The 23445-nt window shown below is 36.0% G+C and overlaps 1 long non-coding RNA gene across 1 annotated transcript in view; it reads left to right on the top strand.

Annotated features, from left to right (window-relative positions):
• Positions 1-1145: 1145 nt before the first annotated feature.
• The window catches only part of LOC143254534 (uncharacterized), a 49067-nt gene continuing 26767 nt past the window's right edge, over positions 1146-23445 (top strand). The window contains exons 1-2 of the long non-coding RNA XR_013030239.1: positions 1146-1254; positions 3947-4008. This is a non-coding gene — a long non-coding RNA (uncharacterized LOC143254534). The remainder of the gene's footprint in view (positions 1255-3946; positions 4009-23445) is intronic.

Genomic DNA, 23445 nt, shown 5'->3' with positions numbered 1-23445 from the left:
TCACACCAAAACATACTCGCATCTTTCAGCCGTGAGGGCGTTCTAATGTAACGGTCAATCCCGCTATTCGTTGGTAAAAGAGTAGCCCAAGAGTTGGCGGTGGGTGGTGATGACTAGCTGCTTCTCCTCTAGTCTGCCTTCCCTTACACTGCAAAATTAGGGACAGCTAGCGCAGGTAGCACTTGTGTAGCTTTGTGCGAAATTCAAACCAAACCAATTTTCCGAGATGGCCTTATTACAAACACACAGAATATGCTAAACCGTATTATAGAATTGCCACTAACTGTATCAGTTAACTATGTTCTGTCATTTTGTTGTTTTTTTTCAAATATTTCATAAAACTTTGCCCTCGCACGATTTTCTATACAAATCTATAGTAAAGTAAAGCAAGGATCTTTAATTGTGCAATAACGAAGTCTTTTATGCATAATTTAGGCTCTCAGCGAACAAGTAAGGCGACTGTAAATAAAGCATTTCAGTATCAACAATTTTAGGTACAACAGCGGACGATAATTTTGATAAATAAAGATATGAATCAATTTAATAAGCATGAGCGGTGGCCACCTATTAACCAGTTAACTGGGTCTTGTTTTTTTTACCTTAGATTACATTTCACAAAGTTCAATTTAAAACATGTAATTCGTTATTCAAGAACTTACACTTCACTCAATAATATATACAACGTTCTTAAGAGATTGAAATAAGATGATTTAATAAAGCCATTTACGCTGTAATCTCTAGTTACTTTATCACATGTTTTATACCAATCCACAGGAGGTATCTACCTACTTCATCACGTTTCATATCCTTGCAAATTCAATTTGGTTACTCTGTTCTCAACTAGGTATTTTACTGGGACCTATTGAATTCTGTCGTATTAATAAATAAAACAACTCTTGTGGACAGAATGTGAATGAACACATGTACTTAGTAGCATGTAAACGATGCGGATCCTAATGTTACTTTGACGTTGCATAAATACGGTATGCGCAATACATGTTTTAATACAACTGTTTACTGAACTATATACATATATTTTATACGTATTAAATATAACTGTACTCGCTACGTTAGTATACTAGTGGAGTTACACAGGATCGCAGTACAGCACGTGCTTGGCGTCGTACTGTCTGATTACGTGTTCGCGTGTTTGTTGTGTTTGTAAGCCTACGTATATAGAACAGCCTATATACCCGCTTTCCTTGTTCAGCTCTGAAGCGGAAAAGTAAAGGGGTTGACTGGAGCAGCTGTTAGGTATGTTATTCAACATTTTTAATTTGAGAACTTGAAAATAGAAGTGAGAGGCGATGATTGGCTGATTGCTAAATTTACAAACCTTTAACCAAAACTTAATACGTAATACATAATTTAAATTACTTGAAGATTATGCCCTTATGAACATATGCTGAATTTAATATGATTAATAAATCCTGATTTCTAACATGTAATTATAGCATTAAAAGCAATTCCAAAAACAACTAATTGTTTTCTTCTGAAAACACGTAAACCTCCACAAGAATCTACTTCGTATATTAATATTGATAGAACGAATAAAAATATCGATATATAGTATTATTTCAATAATTCGAGTAAAATAATATGTGGGAAAGATCAAAGGTGTCTAAAATAGCAATAAATCACTAAGTGTAATTAGAAGAGAAAATAAATATAATATAATATCTTCAACTAGAGAAGTGGCCTGTGCATCACCTGAACTAAACAGTAAGGTTAGAAGCACCTTACTGAGCAAGAATCGCATCTCCACGGTTAGTCATAGGCGATTAGCGAGAGTGACTGTTATTATTATAACGCTCCCACAGCAAAGCGTGTTCAACGAATATCGGACTTCCAACGTTTGGATCGTCCAAACTGAAGGGCAGCACAGGCTAACCACTGAGTAGCTTCCAGCTAAAAAATAATACATTTAACAGAAGCTATTAAAATAAATATTAAAATAGTTTTCTAAATTAGATAAACCTGTCAAGTCAGTGCATTTGCTAACTTGATGTGATACTGTTGTATTAGGTTGAGGAATAATTCGTGAGCGTTTTTAAATAATTTCATTCAAGCATTACATGCAAGACTATACAATACTTCAATGCATGAACATATTACACCCAAAACATTTATTATGATACTTTATTTCATGTAATACCTAGGTATATAGTATGCATTGTTTTAAACGAAATTGCAAGAAATTAAATGCGAAAAGCAGATGGTGTCGAAAATGCTCGATTTTGTCCACTTGACATTCCATTTAATGAGCTGAAAATGAAAGCAAAAATTAAAGACATATGAAAATCAAACACACCATCTATTAGAGCAAAAACTTATCTACCAAATGACATGAAATATTTTGCGAAAGCGTTTCATTTATGAATATATTTTTTTAACTTGAAAAATTCCTCAATAATTCCTCAACCCAATAGATATACCCACTTAATCGTATTCTTATGGTTGAATTTATGAATATAAAACATAAACTTGGACTCCAAATTAGGAAAATAATTTGTAAGTGTGTCATTTACAAAATGAAGTATTTTCTCCACCATCTTCTAGCATCAACAGGCCTTCAAAGAGAAGCCTAATGAAAAGGAAGATCTAAAAACCTTCTGGGCCCCAGCATAGCCAAGTGTGTTAAGGCGTTCGATTCGTAATCCGAGGGTCACGGGTTCGAATTCCGGTCGCACCAAACATGACGCGCCCTTTCAGTTGTGGGGACATTACAATGTGACGGTCAATCCCACTATTCGTTGGTAAAAGAGTAGCCCAAGAGTTGGCGGTGGATGGTGATGACTAGCTGCCTTCCCTCTACTGCTAAATTAGGGACGGCTAGCGCAGATAGCCCTCGTGTAGCTTTCTGTGAAATTCAAAACAAACAAACAAAATCCTTCTACACATGTTCTTAATCTATCCCTTTTAAAACTTCAAAAGGTTTTTGCTGTTTCTTCATTTGTTTGTTTGTTTGTTTGAAGTTAGGCATAACGCGACACATGGACTATATATGCTTTGTCCACCATGGGTATCGACACCCGCTTTCTAGCGTCACTGGGAGGCATGGTGTTTCTTGGAGATCAGCTCTCAACTCGATTGCAGCATGAACCATCTCTTGGAAGATGCTAGTATCTGAAGCTTGTAAATGTATTATGACTTCTTAAGATAATCTATCTGACGATTCTGAAAGTACAAAGCTAGAAGGGATGCTTTAGGGTCGAATGACCAAAGAAAAGTCAAGCATATTGTTATATCTTGATGAAAGATCGTCTCATGGATAAATACCTCTGAGGTATTTCTAGCTATTATTATATTAGGATTTGCAGGTACTTTTCCCTGATATTTCTCATATCACATACCTGACCACGAGGTGAATCATTTTCATGAACTGGTGCACGTCTGTCTCACGACAATGTACCTGTAGTCGCTCCGGCACTTGATATCTTCTTCATATTGCCTTCACATCGAACGAGACATTTACAATGGTTTTTCCTTTCGGTAACAATGAGATCTTTAGCACGAAATATTCATAAACCCACAACAGAATCCAAAAAATAATATTTCTTCAGAGTTCTCGAACGTTTCCACACTATAAACCTCTTGCTTCTCGTTGGCAGGAGCTCTGTTGCTTTACAACATTATTACTTAATCTCTAAACATTTAACAAACAAGGATTTCCCAACTTTCTTTTGTAGTTCATTCAAGTAACTTAAAGATGTGTAAAATCTGTAAAAAACACTTATATCACTAGATATTACTACAATTCCATTATTTTTCTTATAATGCATCAAGTCTGTCTCAGAACGTCACTCTGAATTTCGTTCGTGACTTCACACATTCCTTTACTTTTAACTAATCTTCATTTGATGTTCCACTTAATGATATGTTTAGAGTCTTGGCAAAATTTACAGAGTCCATTGAAGGTACTTAAAGAAGTATATTTTTTTTTCAGGACAACCACTGAATCAACACCCATCTTACCGTTTCATTTATTCCAAACCTATAAAAGACAAGGTAATCCTTACTCGTGTACTTTAAATTATTTGATTCAGTAGTTTGTTGAACATATGCTGGTATATAAAACGATTTTGAGTTAAGTGAGCCATTTTGCAAAAAAATATTGCAGGTGATGAAAATGCTACCGAGTTACAAATATTATACATAAACTTTAACCTATGGATCATTGTTTAAATTATATTATAGGTAATTAACATTTCTATTATACATAGCTATTACTTTTATCAAGCAGCATGTGTAAGGTGAATATTTCCTCCAAGAATTGACAGTACCTTTTGATATATCTCACGAAGCAAGAGAGCTAACTTTTACATTTAATAGTTCAAAAAATAATAATTTATAAAATCGGAGCATTTTCTTCACAACACAATTGGCAAAGCTAACATTGTGTAAAAATATTTAAGCGTGAAAAGAAGTTTAGGAACATTCAGTGCTTTATTCACGTGAATGAAGAAAACACCGACACCATCTTTAATTTTTTCGTTCATTTGTAAAATTATGAAAAATAAAATATGTACCTGTATTTATTCCTCCCCGGTTATTTAAAGCCACTTACAATGCAACTACGTTTCAAACAAGACATACAATAAACTGTCATATTAATAACACTTCATGTACTTGAACTGTGAAGCTTTGCGCTTCTTCAAACAAATACACAACAATAACAATTATGAGTAACTCTAAGAAGAGGTAAATACTGTCATAATGCATAACATATGATTAGAATCCGTTGATTCGTTACGCAGTTGGGTATTCTATTATGAATGTTTTCGGCCGCAATCCTAATAAAACCTGACAAAGTCTCGCCAGTATCAAAAGTTCTGGTTAGTCCTAATTCCATACACTAAGTTTAAGATGAAAAGTAGTCCTCATAAATGTAAAAGGTATAGTAATAATATTTGTATATTTACCACTACAAGAAACATCTTTGAATTTCGACAAGAAGGCAAAACTTTGACCATATACTCCACTGATAAAAGTGGTAAATATTTTATTCATCAATAAGCATTTTATTTTCTATAAAAAAACATGAAAAAATGTACTTGATTTTACTAATAGCCTAGGAAAACTTTCAATGAAAAGTATGAAGATTAGAATGTTATTATTAACCATGTAAACAGAAATATTGATACAGAGAGAAACAAGAAGATACAAGTGTTATAATAACCAAAGACGTGAATGGTAAAAGTAATTGTAAATAATCTTAACTTTAGTACGAAAAAGAAAAAAACAACATCTGTAAAGAAAGCAAAATTCAAACATACTTGCAGGAACTTAGCATAACTTGTACAACGTGTGATTGAAACTTTGTCTTATCGTGTTTGCTTAGTCTGGAATGTCGTACTTTGTTGAACTTTCATTTCTTTAAATTAATGAAACTCGAATCGAGTATTCTTTAAAAAAAATCAAGTATTTGCTCAATAAGCCAGTTATTATATTCATACAAGGTTAGAATACACTTTAGCATCTAGGAGTTCTTTGCACCAAAGCAAACAACAACAGAAAATGCTATCGAAGTTGATTTAGTTGTCGAACATTAAAAGAAAAATACTCGTTACTTCCTAATAGATTTTCTAATGTTAGAAATATTTTACAAAGCTTGTTTTCTATAATTCCGTGTTTTGGTCTTATGCACACGACACTTTAGCAAAAGGTTCATTTGCATTTATACGAAACATTCGTAATCAAATATAATGAAGGAACCACTCCTAAGGGTTATTTGTTTAACGGGCGAATATGTAGGTAAACAACGAGATATGAGAGATTTAATTCGTTTGATATTGCAACTGTTTCATATAATGGGATTAACCTAGAAGGAAAGACAACTATATAAGACATACCTAATACATCGAAGAATGTAATTTACTTAAAGAGAAATTCTGCTCTAAGTAGGTTTACTATTTACTTTCACTTCTGATTAAAGCGTGTGCGTGTTTTCTTATAGCAAAGCCACATCGGGCTATCTGCTGAGTCCACTGAAGGGAATCGAATGGCTTGGCTGATAGTAGTGTTATAAATCCGTAGACTTACTTCTGTACTAGCGGGGGTCCTAAATAAAGTGATATTGTATACCTGTTAAATTATAATAATAAATGATTTTTATTTGTTGCTATAAAGAGAAGACACTAGCGCTATATGCCTCTTCTCAGTAGATACGCGTCAAACGCCACAAATGTCTCTAAATATGATTAAAAGTTACTCCCATTTAAGATGACAAAGCAATACGTTTGAGGACTTATAAGGCTAAAATTCAAGGTTCGATATTCACGGTGGACACAGCTATGCTGTGTAGCTTGCATTTATAGAGAAAGACACAAACAGAATAGTCCAAAATTAGTCACCATTTTGAAAATAACCAACTTCTCCATTAAATAGCACATGTAACATTTCTAAACCTTTGGTTATTTGAATTTTCCTTTCACCATTATAACTCTATGTTAGTTAGTACGTGACTGAATAGTTTATTAATGAAGAGTTATTAAGCTTGTGCGTCCCTAAAAAGTTAGTTTGTTCGTATGTCCCTGAAGAACTTGTTAGACAGATTGTACGCCACAAAGAGTTAATTAGTTTTAAGTCCATAAAGAATTAGTTTGTTTGTACGTATCTTAAGAGTTAGTCCGTTAGTTTTACGTCCCTGATAGATTTTTCTAAACATTTGTAATTTCTGTACATCTGTAGATCAGACAAATTAGTAATATAAATTTAAAGAACGCCACGATCAACTTTATAATCTCATTGATATTTTGTCATTCTCGTTACTTGTAGTTCCTAGTCAAAATGTAAGGTATGAAGATGAATTTGAAATATTGGTTTATCCTTGAGAGTCGGAATTTTAAATTGACATACATTTTTTTTTTCGCAAATAATAAATTTTATTTGTTTATTTCTTGTTAAGCACAAAACTACACAAAGGCTATCTGTGTTCTGCCAAATGCAAGTATAGAAACCCGAGTTTTAGCGTTATAAGCTCTGAATATTACCGATGGGTTACTAGGGGCGGGTGTATTTGTTTTGTTGGTTGGCGTTTTATAGCTCAAAGCAACTAGGTTATCTGTGCCAAAGAATCGGTAAAAAAAATTAAAAATTAAGTAAAATTACTCAAATTCGTAAAAGGAATCATGTGGAAACAAAACAAAGTCCAACTTTTGAATTAAATAAAAACTTAATTAGCGTTAAAAAGGACAATGACCATTAAAAAACTAAACGCGTTTGTTTGGTTTGGTTTGAATTTCGCGCAAAACTACTCCAGGGTTAACTGTGTTAGCCGTCCCTAATTTAGCAGTGTAAGACTAGAGAGAGAGCAGTTACTCATCACCACACATCGCCAACTTTTTGGCTACTCTTTTACCAACAATTATAACGTCCCTACGGCTTAGAGGGCCAGCATTTTTGGTGTGACGGGGATTCGAACCCGCGACTCTCGGATTACGAATCAAGCGCCTTAACCACCTGGCCATGCCTGGCTAAACACATTTGTAAGGTGGACAGTGTCACTATCGCCAATGACACTGTCCAGCGTCAGGAGTAAGCCTGTAGATAAAACATGTCCAAAATCGTGCCGTCGTTCAGAGTTGTAACAAAGGCACGATAGTAAAATGTGGGCTATTGTGATTTAACTGTCACACAGACCACACATTGGCGCATTAATGCTAGATAAAAGAAAATAACGAGTTACAAAATTTTGACCAATGCGTTCTAGTTAGGACAACTTCCTCTTTCCGTTCCTTACGGAAACAAGAAGGTCAATGTCCAGTAGAAGGTTTTATCTGGATAAACTTGTTATCACGTTGCTCACTTCAAGTCGATTGCCAACTGGCGCAGAACCGAGCCTTGAATATAGGGCCACGAGTATGGAACAGCTACGGCAGAGATAGTGCCAGAGCAGACAGACATAGCTGCGGTGTCAGAGAGCTCGTTCCCGCAAATACCAACGTGGTCTGGCATCGAGAAGAACTGAATAGAAGTAAATATTAAAGATAAATTGGTCAGTCGGTTTTGAATATCGACGAGAACAGGGTGAAAACTAATGTGAAGCGATTCCAGGGCCATTAAAGAGCTAAACGATTCGGTATAAATAGTACAATTCAAGTATTGGTTAACTTTTATGTGATCCAGAACAAGAGAAATGGCGTACACTTCTCTAGAGGGGATTCTATGCGCAATCACCGAACCACAACAAAGCGCGGCAGAACCCACAGAGTCACTTGATTTCAAACCACGCATATAAATTGGAGTGGAAGGATTGTTCGAAAAATATTTAGCAAATAGCAGACAATATTTCCAATCGGGATTGTCTGCTTTTCTCAGATGAGTTAAAGATAGGTCACATTTGGGGACTAAGAAGCCATGGTGGGATTGGCTGACCAGTGAAAACAGCAATGTCATCCAAGGACAGACCCAATTCATCCAACTGCGCCAGGATCGAAGGCAAAAAGGAACAATGGCAGATCGTGTATCCTGAAAAAGCATGTCCCACTGAGGAAGGAAAACACAACCCCAGGTGGGATGCTATAGTAACGATCGTAGTTTTGAAGCATGCAGTAAAGACAGTTGCAAATGGCACAGGTGTAAAGGAGATTCATGAGACTCTGTGTAAACGATAGAGAGCAGTCTGTAGTTGGCATTTAATAAATCTTATGTTCGAAGACTGACACGAGATGGGGAAGTTGTCAACATAGAGCCAGTTTGCAATAGTAAGAGAGAGTTGTCCAGTGATGGCATTAATCTTTATACTGAAAAGTGTGACACTCAATACACAGCCCTGAGGAACCTCAAATTCCTGTTAGAAAAAACAGGAAAGTGTAGAATCCACACAAACTTAGAATCAACTGTCCATACCTCCACGTAATATCATAAGTCTTCTCAAGGTCAAAGAATACTGATACAAGATACTGCTTGAGAAAAGCTTCTCTGATCGACGTTTCAAGTCGAATAATGCGGTCCACAGTGGAGCTTTGTCATCGGAATCCACACTGGGTGGACGAGAGGAGGTTGTTTAATTCGAGGAACCAAACAAGAAGAGCATTAACCATCCTCTCTAAGATCTTACAGAGACAGCTCGTCAAAGCAATTGGACGATAGTATAAATGAATCTTTGGATCCTTCCCAGGCTTAGAAAAAGGTAGAACAATAGCCTGGCGCCACGAATCAGAAAAGCATTCTCCTGTCAGATTCAGTTAAAAACAACTAAAAAAAATAGTAAGAGAAGCAAGATAAAGATGGTGCAGCGTCTCGCAGTGTATATCATCAGGTCCAGCCGATGTACTGCCAGACCAATAAAGAGCCAGCTGGAGTTCCAACAGTGTAAAACGGCAATTATAATTATAGAGACAATAAGCCTGAAAAGAAAGAGGCAATCGCTTTATCCAGTTTTGATGGCTAAGAAGGTGAAGGAAGTGCAGAAGTGCTAGACACACGGCAAAAGCTTTCATCAAGAGTATCTGTGATGCTCTGGGCAACAACAACTTCTTAGTCAAACAGTAAGATTGAAAGTGGGACAGAATTATATACTGCCCACTGACCTTCCGCATCTTGTCCCATATGACTTTAGAATTGGTTATAGAAAAGATGCTGGTTGCAAATTTAATCCAAGGCTCCTTCTGACTTTCACGTCTTAGCTGCCAAGCATGTACATTGGCCCGCTGAAAAGCGATGTGGTATGAAAATGTGTGATATTTTCTAAAGGTATTCCAGGCCCGCTTTGGAGCCCTCCGTACCATGAGCCAAGCAGGATTCCACCACAGACGAGGATACCCTGGAAAAATGTATTGAGGTTTTAGGAATACATTGAGCTGCTGCCACACAGTCGTCTATCGGTTGTTTACAGACGACGGCAGGATCAAGTTCCGAGAGAGCAGTGGAAGAGGGCCAATTGGCTTGATCCAGCTTTCACGAGGGCACGCACGTCGGGTGGCATCGATCACGACCAGTCTCTCTCAAAATGATAGGAAAATGATCACTGCACCGTGAGTTACTCTCAACCCCTGTGATAAGTGGGAGATTAGTGAAGGGGAGCAAATTGAAAGATCAATAGCAGTAAAAGATTGACTAGGTGCGTAAAAAATAAGTATAAGAACCAGTATTGAAAAAAAAAAGTTGTGATCAGAGACCATCAATATCAGTACCTCCTCAAAGGGGATTATACTCATTAAAGTCCCCCAGGATCAAAAAGGGAGATGGTAACTGTTCAATGAAAGCATAAAGTTCTGATTGATCACAGGACTCTCCAGGAGACAGGTAGAGAGAAAAAAAGAGTGATGGTATGATCCAAGAAAGCACGGATGGCTACAGCCTCTAAGGGTCTGTCACGTGACAAAGGCCAGTAGTGCTACACCTCCATGCACTTGTCCTTCACACAACTTGTCATTTCTGTGCAAATAAGACTGCAGAAAGGTATTGTATCGGCACGTTTCAGAAATATTTCCTGTAAGGAAAGACATATATAATTGTAAGAATCAATCAGTGCTTTGATGCCATCAAGATTAAAAGGTAAAGCTCAACAGTTCCATTGCATCAAAGTGGCTATTGTTACTTATGTATAGGCAAATTGGGAGAAGAGCCCTTCTGTTTTCGACCTCCATGAAACCTGCCCTGGGTCGATTAGGCAAATCTCTGTCATTGGAATTCCAGCGACTGAAGGTGTGAACGAATTATCATTCTGCATCTCGGGGCCGGAGAAAAAGATGGACCTGAAGAAACACCTGAACCTGGAACCAATGGAAGTGAATCCAGGGATCTGCTAAAAGAAATGATACGGACATAGATGGGTGTTGACGTTGATTTATCAACTTTCTTAACCATGGAGAGCAAAAGACTTTTCACATGGTATGAGAATGATTCTTCAGAAGGCACGAAGAGATCTGTCTGCATTTCTACCGTACCAGTGCAACGAATTACAGCAGGCTACGTCCAAGATGGGGTAATTGAGAGTAACTTTCGGGCCTCGGGGTAAGAAATGTTGTGAACCGTTTTCAGACGCTGTATCTCTTTTTCTTCCACCTACTTAGGGTATGAACAAAAGTAAGATGGGTGAGAGGCACTACAATTAATGCAATGAGGGTCTATTTTACACTCATAAGCATCGTGGTTCTTGCCACCACGGTGACTAAACGTGAAGGAACCATGACATGATGTATTTGAGTAACTGAGCCGCTGACATTGGAAACATCTGAAAGGGTTTGGAGTATATGGCTGTACCTTGCAATTAAGATAACCTGCTTTGATAGGGGCAGGTGGACGTGGTAAGGTAAACGTCAAATTAGGACATTGGTCAGTATCATAATTACATCGTTGCGAGTGGAGATACGCTTCACTGCAGAAACTCCTTGGATAGAGAAACCAAAGAGGATCTGTGACTCGGGGATGTTCTTCAAATCCATCTCAACAATACCTTTTCATCACGAAAGCAAAGTACCATGGTGAGTCATCTCAATGGGTATATTCCCAATGACTTTCGAATGCAAGAGAAGTTCAGTGTATTTAGAAATGAATATTTCCACCAATATATCACCAGAACAAAGCTTTTGACTGATTTAAGAGAGTCCCTCTAGCCCTTTCTGAATAAAAAATGGAGAGATTTGCCCTAAACATTTGTCTGATAAAGAATGTAATATCAGAAAATGAGGTACAGATGTTGAAGAAGTTGAAGATTTCTGTTCAGAATCTTCAAGATGTGGTTGTTTAGCAATGGGCTGTTGTTTCACTATTTTATTTAGATTTTGATTAGAGAGATCCATAATGAAAAAAGAATGTTTCGATGCCCACTGACCCCACCCACCATGGAACCCTACGATAAAACTCCCTACAATGCCAAACAAGGACACTGCAGCAACGCCACGGTTTCGTGAGCACTATACCCAAACATCAGCATCATATACAATGTCCACAACACCCGTTGAGAACATACAACACTGGTACTTGGTTGATACTAGCCCAAGTGAACCAGCTGACTGACTCCGGGACCGCCCGTCTACATGAATTCAAAGCCAAAGTGGTGTGTTAGGGTTGGACCACTCAACCACCTCTCTTCCCCTTCATGGGTCGTCACGCACGGCAAACACGTAGGTGGATGTTTAGATTCCAGTGGAGGTAAACTGAAAGTACAGAACCGAGGGGAGGAAGCGTATTTAAAAATACGTTAAAACTAAGAAAACATTATAGTTGTATATATTTTGAAAAAATATATAAAATATTACAATAATGAAAGAAAACATTACTTCTGCTAGCTCTGTACTGAAACTTAAACTTTCATATAAATAGTGACTTAATGATTACTTAATAGTAGCATCAATAATCTCAAATAGAAATGTTTGTTTTTATAAAACTAAAAGAAAAAGCAAATAGTTACAACAATTATTAAAAAGTCAATAATATGCACACAATACTTTAAATACATTATTAAAGACATCAGGTTTTAACTAACCACTTGAAGAATTTCTAAAGTAAGGCTTTGTACTTTTAATGAAGTTATTAAAAGTATTATGTAAATTTTAATGTTGTTTCATTGAAAGTTTAATAATATTTTACACAAAGCCGCTCCAATTTACTTTTAGAACAACTATCCCTGTAACAAGTGGAAAGCCCTATCTGCACCGAACATAGTTGATGTAGTGCGGTTAACATAGTTGCACATTCTTGTATAATTCTACTGTAATTTTCTTATTAGAAATATGAAGAATAGATTATACTAAGAGTATTAAAATATTTGTGGAAAATGAATATAATGCACTAAAGTGTGGCAGTACAATGACACGAATATCGTAACGTGAAACTGTGGTACAATACGATTTATGTATCTTCACGAAATTTGTACACAAAAAATATAATCTCTAATAAAGTATTATTACTAAAAACTAATGATTCTGTAAAGAAAAGTCAGTACTGAGTTCTATATGTTGTTAAAAACAATACATGTAAAGTAACATAAATTAATAACAACAAAATAGATAGACAGATGCATTTTATTTTACTTCCCTTGACATTAACTTATCCATGGAAATACACTTATGATATGCACATATATCTAGATAGATATATACACAAGCGCATTAACATTTAAATAAAAGTTTTATCCAATATTATTATAGTTGTGTTGCAGAAATTTGGTCATATATTGACTACTACTAAACATCATACACCTAAACCTACGTCGCTTTCATTACCAGTCTTACGAATCACAAATCCCCATAGAAATTTGTCCGATGGATTACTCACCCCAAGAGGTGCTTTGCGCATACTCATTGAGACTTTCCTTGTCCTCGCTCTTTTCTAATGAAGACGTCTCAAATCCCTCCGCTTCACAGAGAAAATCCAATAATCCCACTAATACCGTCGATGTAAGGAGGATTGTCAAGGTATTACGTTTGACAGTAGAGGCGTGCAAATGATTGAGCTTTCGAGTGATCGAAGTCAACATGTAGGAAATACTGGCCGCCACAAATGTGTCCTTACAACGATTTTATAGCGTTTCATCCAAATAGTGACTGGATGCAGTCCTGTCGGCTTTTCTTTTTGGTTCAGTGAAGTGTTCGACGTTATTCGTCTGCGTGGGTGACAGTCAATATATGGATGACATACCACATTAGAATTCTCATATTTTGCCTGTTTTATTCATATCTAATGGGAACAATATGTATCTGTCAACCGTTTTCCTATGCTTTCACGTGGAGTTTCTTCGAAAACTGAATTTCGGCGAGATTAGTTTTTGGGGGTCACTTGATCTCAAATTTTCAGGTCACTGTTGTGAGGTATTTTTGAAGGTAACTTTCCGATCAATATGTCTATAGTTTTTAAAGCACTGTCACTAGTAAATTTTGCTACGAACACACATATACTCTATTAATAATTTTATCTTTATCACAACTTACGTTTATGATATTAAGCACTAAGAAAGCTACACTGAAGATAATATTTCACCTTCGTGGGTGCACCTGTAAGAACTCAACCACTGGAATGAAGTAGGTAGAAAAACACATGTATGAAAAATCACGGATTTGGAAGAATGAACCGTATAGGTATATAATTAACATTAGTTTTATTTATTTATTTACTTTGAATTTCGCGCAAAGCTACACGAGGGCTATCTGCGCTAGTCGTCCTTAATTTAGAAGTGTAAGACTAGAGGGAAGGCAGCTCCTATTTTTGATCTACTCTTTTACCAACGAATGGTGGGATTGGCTGTAACGTTATAAAGCCCCGACGGTTGAAAGAGCGAGCATGTTTGGTGCAACTGGGATTCGAATCCGCATGACCAGGTGGGTTAAGGCGATTGACTCATAATCTGAGGGTCGTGGATTCGAATCTCTGTCGTACCAGACATGTTCGCCCTTTCAGCCGTGCGGTCGATATAATGTGACGGTCATTCGTTAGCAAAAGAGTAGTCCTAGAGTTGGCGGCAGGTGGTGATGACTAGCTACCTTCTCTTTAGTCTTACACTACTACATTATGGATGGCTGGCGCAGATAGCCTTCGTGTAGCTTTGCGCGAAATTCAAAAACAAATAAATCGCCTTTAATACAAATATCTTCAGGTGTTATTTACATAGTTCCAATTTCAGATTGCACTATGCTTGTATCCAAAATCCTTGTGAGTTTGTAGCTTTAAAGTAAACAGCTCAATTCAGAGGTGTCCTGTTCAGTAACAAGAATGACACGTTTTTCTTTGTCTCAGTTTGCTAAAAAGTACCCAAAAAATACGTAAAAATAGATAATTTTTTGTATTATAGAAAGACCAAAAGCTGTGTAAAATTTAAGGAAGATTTTATGAACAGAAACGAGGAATAGTATCATTGTTTCGCACATCTTGGTCTCGTGTTCGTAATCGATGTGACTACAAACGATGTGTCCATAAATAAAAGTGTAGAGTTTACGATAATCGAGTAGACAAAACGTATAAAATACCTTAAAACACACTGAATAACTTAAATATTATAAGTAATTGTTTCACCACACTATAACTCCAATAACTGTTTCTATGTTAAATCAATTGTAAGAGTTTGAGTGTTTGGTTTGGTTTGTTTTGAATTTCGTGCAAAGCTACTCGAGGGCTATCTCGCTAGCCGTCCCTAGTTTAGCAGTGTAAGACTATAGAGGGAAGGCAGCTAGTTATCGCCACCCACTGCCACCTCTTGGGCTACTCTTTTACCCAAGAATAGTGGGATTGGCGGTCACATTATAACGCCCTTACCACTGAAAGTGTGAGCATGTTTGGTGCGATGGGCTTCGAACCCGCTGCCCTCGGATTACGAGTCGAGTACCTTAGCCACCTGGCCATGAGTGTTTGGATTTAAGCACAAAGCAACACTATCTGTGCACTGCGCACCACGGGTATCGAAGTCTTGTTTTTAGCGCTGTAAGTTCGTAAACATACCGCTGTGCCACTAGGGGGGTAGAATTGCGAGTTTCTTCATCTATTTTTTGCCTACGAACTCTTCCCTCAGTTGGAGCTTGCAGGACCACATTTAGCGGGCAACTTTAAATGAGATTGGGGTTGTCTCTATGCTTAAGGCGTAGTCCTCTACAAGGAGGGGGGAAATGTTCCCCCAGATATTATCAGGCACGGCATGATGGGGATCTAGAAGTAAGTTTATTGAGATGCTCAACCGAAATATGTTATTGTGTTCTTCCCCTCTACTTCAAACACCTCAGCTGAGTGCAGATATTTTATGCTAGTAATTCTAACGTGCGTATGAAACTTCGTTGGTTCTTCAAACTATTACTAAAAAAAAAATCTTAGCCATGATATTATACCCATAACAACGAAGGACTTTCATTCCCCTGTTCTCTAAACTGAACTTGAAATGCGCACGAAGTATCTGTATGGCATACAGTTTTACCGGTACTAAAATAACGATTGTGCATTTTCTCATAATAAAACCGGAAACATTCTTGAAATAATTTTTAAGTGAGTACCATTCGCTTTTATCTCGACTTTATTGTAGTTATGTATTACGTATTAAGACAGTTCTCTCTGTCTTAACGTTATGCATGTCCACGAATGAAAGCTGTAGAAATCTTATTTTATTTAATTGACTGACCATGATATAAGTGTATTCGGATCGTGAATATAAGGATTTGTTGTTCTCGTCTCTTGCCGTGTAAACGCAATCCGAACTTTGTGCGGAACAGGAGTGACAGTCAAAATCCCACTATTCGGTTAGACAAGATTAGCAAAAGAGAAGATGGTGGGTGGCTTGCCTCTGGTCTACCATTTCAATATCAGGAAAAGCTATGTGCACATAACCATAGTGTAATTTTTAATAACCATATTAGTTACACTCAAGTATTTATAAGATGACCAGTTTCTCATTAGTTAGATCACCTGCTCAATATAACTTTCTGCTGATTCACATGGAAATATGATTCGTGCAGAAACTTCTATGGTGACATTGCCGCAAATTATGCCTAGTTTTCTATGCATTTCAAGCAAAATATTTTATATTCTAACATACATTATGAAGTAATGTAATTTAAATATTTACTTTGTTTTTAATTACTGGGTACGTTTTATGATTTTTAGTGCATTTTTTGTAAGCCTTTGTTGTTGAATTTAAGTACCAACTCACTTTCAAATAAGCTAGAGGTACTTACATTTAATAAGAGATATCGGTCATTGTTAAAAACAATAGAAGAGTAGAAACCTATCTATATTATATTAAAAGCCATCAGAATTTCTATACCCGCAGCTAGTTCTTTAAAAATATCGAACTGAGTAATTTTTCTTCTTTTTACTTTAAGGAATGTAAACAGTCCTATCACTAGTATTCGACACCAGCGACATGATCTGTCTAGATTGCTCTATAGTCTATAATAAAATTCAACGAGTACAAACAGAGATACTAAATAGTAGATTAGTGCTGTTGAAGTGTAAATAAAACGCAAAAAAAATGACATTTATCTAATTTTGAAAGAGATTGAATGTCGTTAGAAAACAAAAGTGGTAAATCGATCGTTGCAGTCACCTCAACACATAACAGTCCACAATTTAACGTTCATCAGAACATTTAGTAGCTTGGAAAGAGAGCTTGATAATATAGCAGTGCAATGGATACAGGTCGACCAAAAGTGCTGTTAGACTATGCTTTGTTAGACGTCTGAAAAAACGTCGAATGAATTTTTTTTTGTAATAAATGCACAGCTGTGCTACTGAACCCCTTAGGAAATGAGTATCATTTGAAAGGTCTGTGCTACTTACTCCGTCTTCATATAAACGGAGTAGTTTGAGGGACCTAATATACGCAAGTTGTTAACACACACGATAAAAAAAAGCCCGATATCGCTTTGCTTTATCTATAGCTATCAGTATAAAACCTTCAAATATTACTCGCGAATTTTACGGACATAAGGTGCTTCAGGGTGTTTCAGAATTAATAGGTTAACACGTGCCAATTGTTATGATCCTCACTGCGTTATGTGCTCATGTGTGCGACCTATCTATGAAGCGTCTGTAACCATGGGTATAAATAAATTGTAAATTAACACGTTGCAGATGGCATGGTGAAAATTTATGGGAAGCATGTCGATATTTTATTCCATTAACTAACGCTTCCTGCTACAACATTCATGCAACTGGTGTATAATTATCATTTTTTTTAAATATCCCACATAGATCTTAGTTTTAATCTTATAGAAAATCTAGTAAAATTACACAAGAAACTTCAATTGTCGTCAACTGGCAAGTTTTAGAAAAAAAGAAAACTACCCCAAAAAACAAGAGATGCAAACTTCTGTAAATTAATCTCAGAATCTAACGTGCCATTATGGCTGGATTTACTTAGTTGACTTATGATTTTATTAAAGTTTACGTCTATAATTAAATTTTCCAGAGCTCTACGAAGAAGTTGTTATCAGTAAGCAATAACTTTTATGACCGTGCAATGAAAAATTATTAAAGTTTAAAAAATTTGATCTCTATCAGATATTTGCCAGTTTGCTTTGCTATGAACAAAAGTATTTGATTCGTCGCTATAAAGCTTCTTCGATAAATGTAATATAACTTATTATTCTACATTTTCTTTTTAATACAGTGCAAGTTAGTAAATAAAGAGTTATTTTAAGATTTTATGAAGTATTTTTTGTTTGTAGTGAAGCACAAAGCTATACAATGGGCTTCTGTGCGCTTCCTACCATGGGTATCGAACCCCGCTTTCTAGCTTGTAAATCCGAGGAGGTGCCGCTGTGCCACTGAGAGGGGAGAGGCTCTTTTATAAAATAAATTTGAAAGGTAACAATACACGAAACTGCATCAAAAATTTAAAAAATATATACTTAACCATTGTTGAATATTTACAAATTGATCCAAGGTTATAACCCACAATAGAATTAAAACTGCCCTCCAGTGCCACAGCGGTATACCTGAGGATTTACACCGCTAGAAATCAGATTTCGATACTCGTGGTGGGCAGAGCACAGATAGCTCATTGCATAGCTTTGTGATTTATTATAAATAAAAAACGAAACCGATTAAAATTAAACGTATACGAGCACTAATAAGTGACGAATAATTGTGTTCAGTTTCTCAAAACAGAATAGCGTTCATTAAAATTGAAGTGTTTAAATGACATCGTTTAAAACTAATTTACATGTAAAGCAATTTAAATGTTAATTTTAAATTTCTTTTCAGGTACATTGTGCTACTATAAATTAAAGGTAAAAAAGACAAAATCCGACGTTTTTTGTATTGATTACTCTTAAGCAATTTAATTGTTCGATTAAAAAATAATAATCAATTTTAGTTTTGAAAGGTTTCTGTTAAACAAATGAAATTACCACTTAATATCTGAATTTGTTATTTACACAAAATACACAATAAATTATTACCGCTGTGTTCAACGGGAGGAGTTGAACCGTACATTTTAGAGTTGCAAAGTGTAAGTTTACCACTGATCCAATGACAGAAAATCGTTAACTATAACAGTAATAACCTTTTAAGTTCAATGTTTAATATTTGATCTAAATGTAAAGGGTATTGCTGCATACAAACTTGATGTAGTCTTGAATTATTTTATGACGTTTAGTCAAGTGTTTCTTAATATGTTTTTAGATATCATTATAGATTTTTGTTCATATATTTTAGATAAAGCTTAACAGGAATGACGTAGCATACTTACACTCTACTTCACTGGCACTTCGCACACTACGACACAGCTTCAACATCTTTATATTTAATTACTGCAGAAACGAGGGCTGGCTTTAAACAATGTATTCTTCATACTTGAATCTACAAGTTACAGTACAAGGTTATCTTGATTTATGTTTATTTCTGAGTTGACATCATTCATGCAAGAGTTACAGTACAAGGTTATCTTGATTTATGTTTATTTCTATGACTTGACATCATTCATGCAAGAGTTACAGTACAAGGTTATCTTGATTTATGTTTATTTCTATGACTTGACATCATTCATGCCGGAGTAAAATCCCTTGGGGACAAAATGAGCAAACATTCTCAGTTCTCATTCAGAGTATTCTCGTAAACAAAATTAACTTCTGAATATAAAAATACATGTGATATTAAATTATGCGAAAAATAATAAAAAAGGTCAGTGAACTCGATACTATAATACTTAAATATACAAAGAGTTAAACTCCAAAACTGGACAATAATATATGTACTGTTGCTGTTACAGTAAATTAAAATACTAGGGATGTTTAGTGGAGTGATTTACTAGAAAGCCGATCGCCAATTTTACTTATGTTGTTTAGTTAAAGAGGATTAAACTCAAAAAAGGCCCGGCATGGCCAGGTGGTTAAAGCGTTCGACTCGTATTCTGAGGGTCGCGGGTTCGAATCTCCGTTACACCAAACACGCTCGCCATTTCAGCTGTGGAGGCGTTATAATGTTACAGATAATCCCACTATTCGTTGGTAAAAGCGTAGTCCCAGAGTTGGTGGTGGGTGGTGATGACTAGCTACCTTCCCTCTAGTCTTATACTGCTAAATTAGGGACGGCTAGCGCAGATAACCCTCGAGCAGTTTTGCGCGAAATTCAAGAAACAAACAACTCAAGAATAAGAATTTTATCAATCCATGAATTGTACTTCAGAAAATACGTCGTACGTTTTGAGTCTAAACATCTTACACTGTGGGTTAAGTACAGTACGTTCACATTAAGCAGTCCGTAATAGCTTTTGCTAGATTTGAAACGTATGAAGATATAGAACTGCTCACTAAATATGTTTGTCCCCATTTTCAATTATCTAATGTGCGTAGTTGCTTAGACATACATTTCGAAGCTACATTTCCTTTATACTTTCGTCATTTAACATTTCAGTATTCATTTTCATGCTTCACAATAGTACATGTGCATGTTATTCATAACTTAACTTTATTAGGATCTAACATAAGTATTTCTATGATTACTTTTATCTATTTAAGAATATTTCATTGCACCAGGTTTCATTCTATTTCCACAACTGCTATTACCTACTTAAGGATATTTCATTGCACACGGTTATCTTCTGTAACCTTTAGCAGTAGCTCCTTAGACACTAAACTACCAGTTGACCCAAATATTAATAAAGCTAACTGCCTAAGTATACATTTTGCATACAAAGAATGTCTTTATTTAGTAGATGCTGAAGTAGCTAAGTAACCGCTGTACAGTTTGTTTTAGCATGATTTGTTTGTTTTGTAGAGTTTTCAGTGCTTGACGTCCCTGGTTTGAAGACTAGTCAGCAATACTTACTTTCACCTTTTCGGAGCAAGTTTTGTATATTTTTGGCCAATCACGGAGTTTCAGTTCTTTACTAACAAATGGGCCAAAATAAGACATTTTTTGCTTATGGAATTAATTAAAATTACCGGAATTCAAAACCCTTTAGAAAGTAGGATTTCCTTCTTCAGGGGGTAGAAAGTCAACCTTCGAAAAGAGGTCGGGATACTTAACTTCTGTTAATGTCATGCCTCGTGTTATATGGCATTACGGTGGTTTCCAAGTGGCACGAATTTGCATTTTAGATATTTGATTACTTTAAAATAGTTGTGATGTAAAAGTATATATCATACTTAAACAGATACAAACGTTTCAGTACATACTCATATAACAAAGCAATGCTTGCAAAATTAAAAGCTACAGACAAAAATAACACCATCATGGGATATTATTTTATCGAATAACTAGTCAGTAATTTAGGTGAGCTTTGTCCACCCCGAAGAATCTAACGTCAAACTTTAGCACTATAAGTTAGTAAAGTTACTAGTGATTTACCAGGGAAACGCGCAGGAATCATTTTTGAAATTACGTATCTTCCAGCTGACGTTTCCAGTTGGCCCTGCATGGCCAGGTGGTTAAGGCACTCGACTCGTTATCTGAGGGTTGCGGGTTCGAATCCCAGTTGTACCAAATATGCTTGCCTTTTCAGCCGTAGGGGCGTTATAATGTGACGATCAATCCCACTATTCGTTTGTTTGTTTGTTTTGGAATTTCGCACAAAGCTACTCGAGGGCTATCTGTGCTAGCCGTCCCTAATTTAGGAGTGTAAGACTAGAGGGAAGGCAGCTAGTCATCACCACCCACCACCAACTTTTGGGCTACTCTTTTACCAACGAATAGTGGGATTGACCGTCGTATTATAACGCCCCCACGGCTGGGAGGGCGAGCATGTTTTGGCACGACTCGGGCGCGAACCCGCGACCTTCAGATTACGAAGCGCACGCCTTAACGCGCTAGGCCATGCCAGACCTCTATTCGTTGGTAAAAGAGTAGCCCAAGAGTTGGTGGTGGGTGGTGATGACTAGCTGCCTTTCCTCTAGAGTCTTACACTGCTAAATTAGGGACGGCTAGCACAGATAGCTCTCGTGTAGCTTTGCGCGAAATTAAAAAACAAACGTTTATAGTTTGTTTCCGACCACTTAACGGAGTTACATCGCATGGTTAAAGAAACGGTGCCACGTCTCCGAAGTTAACTTCTGGATAAACACTTACAATACCAACTTCTCTAACAAATTAACATAAAGTTAGCATCTGGACTTTCCATAGAATAAAGTACCACTCTTTTAATAATGCTTTAACGTTATTTTATTATGGCTAATTTACAGAAGAATTAAAATTCATTTATTTTCCGAAACATTTTGAACAACAATAATAATAATGTGTTAGTTACAAAACAAATATTTATCAAACCTTCTCACGAATACACAATCATTTTTCTTCATTGTTAATTGCTGTTGTAATGCTGTAGACCAAACCCCTAGAATCGACCTCATGAGTCTTCTAAGTTCTCTACTAAACATAAGCAATATATCTTATTAAAATATTTAACGAATTGTCAATGCCGTTATAAGTTATTAAGTTAGTTGTAGTTTGTATAAATTTGATACTAAGTACATTTGTTTGTTTTTTTCTAATAGACTATCTATGCTTTGTTCACACCTGGAAAACAAACCTTTGTGTTGCAAGTCCGTAAGCTTACTATTGATCCACCAGGGAGACTCTTAAGTAGAAATCTTAGTTTTATAAAAGTTATTTTGTAATAAACATTGCCTAATGTTTGTCTTATGCAATTTCTGGCTCAATGAGTGCTGCTAAGACTGCTTACATGTCACTAAAGACAAGATACATATATATTACTTTACTTTTGAGATAATAGAAACGTAGCTTACTGGCAAAACAATGCACTTAATGCATTCTGGTTCTATCAATACTGATTTGACATTAGAAGATAAAAAGTTTACATGAAACCTATCCGTTGTTTGTCTTTTAACAAACTGTGTTGTTTTCTCCAGCAGGTCTGACACAAAAACTGTTCCGAAATGGTTATTCTATCCAATAAGAACGTCTCTTTTATTCACACAGAAGTAGTAATTCTACATTTATAAAAATGCTCATTCTACCTACATAAAACGTTCGTTATACAAACTTACAAATCCTTATCCTACACACACATATATATCTTCATTCTACTCACACACCGAAAACAATTAAGAACAAACGTGTTGAGCAATTTGAAACTTTTTAGTTCACTGAGTAATATATATAAGTATATACGGAAATGACGAAATTTAAAATTTTGAAAATTCTAAGGAATATTTTTGTGCTTTGAATTTCTGAGGCAATTAGTCATAAAACAGGAATTATTTTCATTATAAAAATATCCAACTAGCCAGAAGAGTTAGATTCCTTATAAAATGTTACCCGCTAGTACAGCCGTAAGTCTACGAATTTACAACGCTACAATCAGAGGTTCGATTTCCCTCCGTGGGCGCAGCAGAGAATCCGATGTGTCTTTGCTATAAGAAAAACACACATATATATCCCACTAACCAGAAGAGTTGTTTAACTTATAAAATATATCCAATTATTCGCCAGAAACGCTATTTTCGTTATAAAAAGAATAATCAACTACTAGTCAGAAGAGTTATATTCCTTATAAAAGTAACTAACTAGGAAAAACAGTTGTATCACTTATAAAAAATATCCAACTAGCCAGAAGAGTTA

Source organism: Tachypleus tridentatus, chromosome 6, assembly GCF_004210375.1.
Source record: "Tachypleus tridentatus isolate NWPU-2018 chromosome 6, ASM421037v1, whole genome shotgun sequence".
In the NCBI taxonomy this organism is placed as follows: Eukaryota; Metazoa; Arthropoda; class Merostomata; order Xiphosura; family Limulidae; genus Tachypleus; species Tachypleus tridentatus.
The sequence above is the reverse complement of the archived record's forward strand: the minus strand, read 5'-3'. Positions and strand labels throughout refer to the sequence as shown.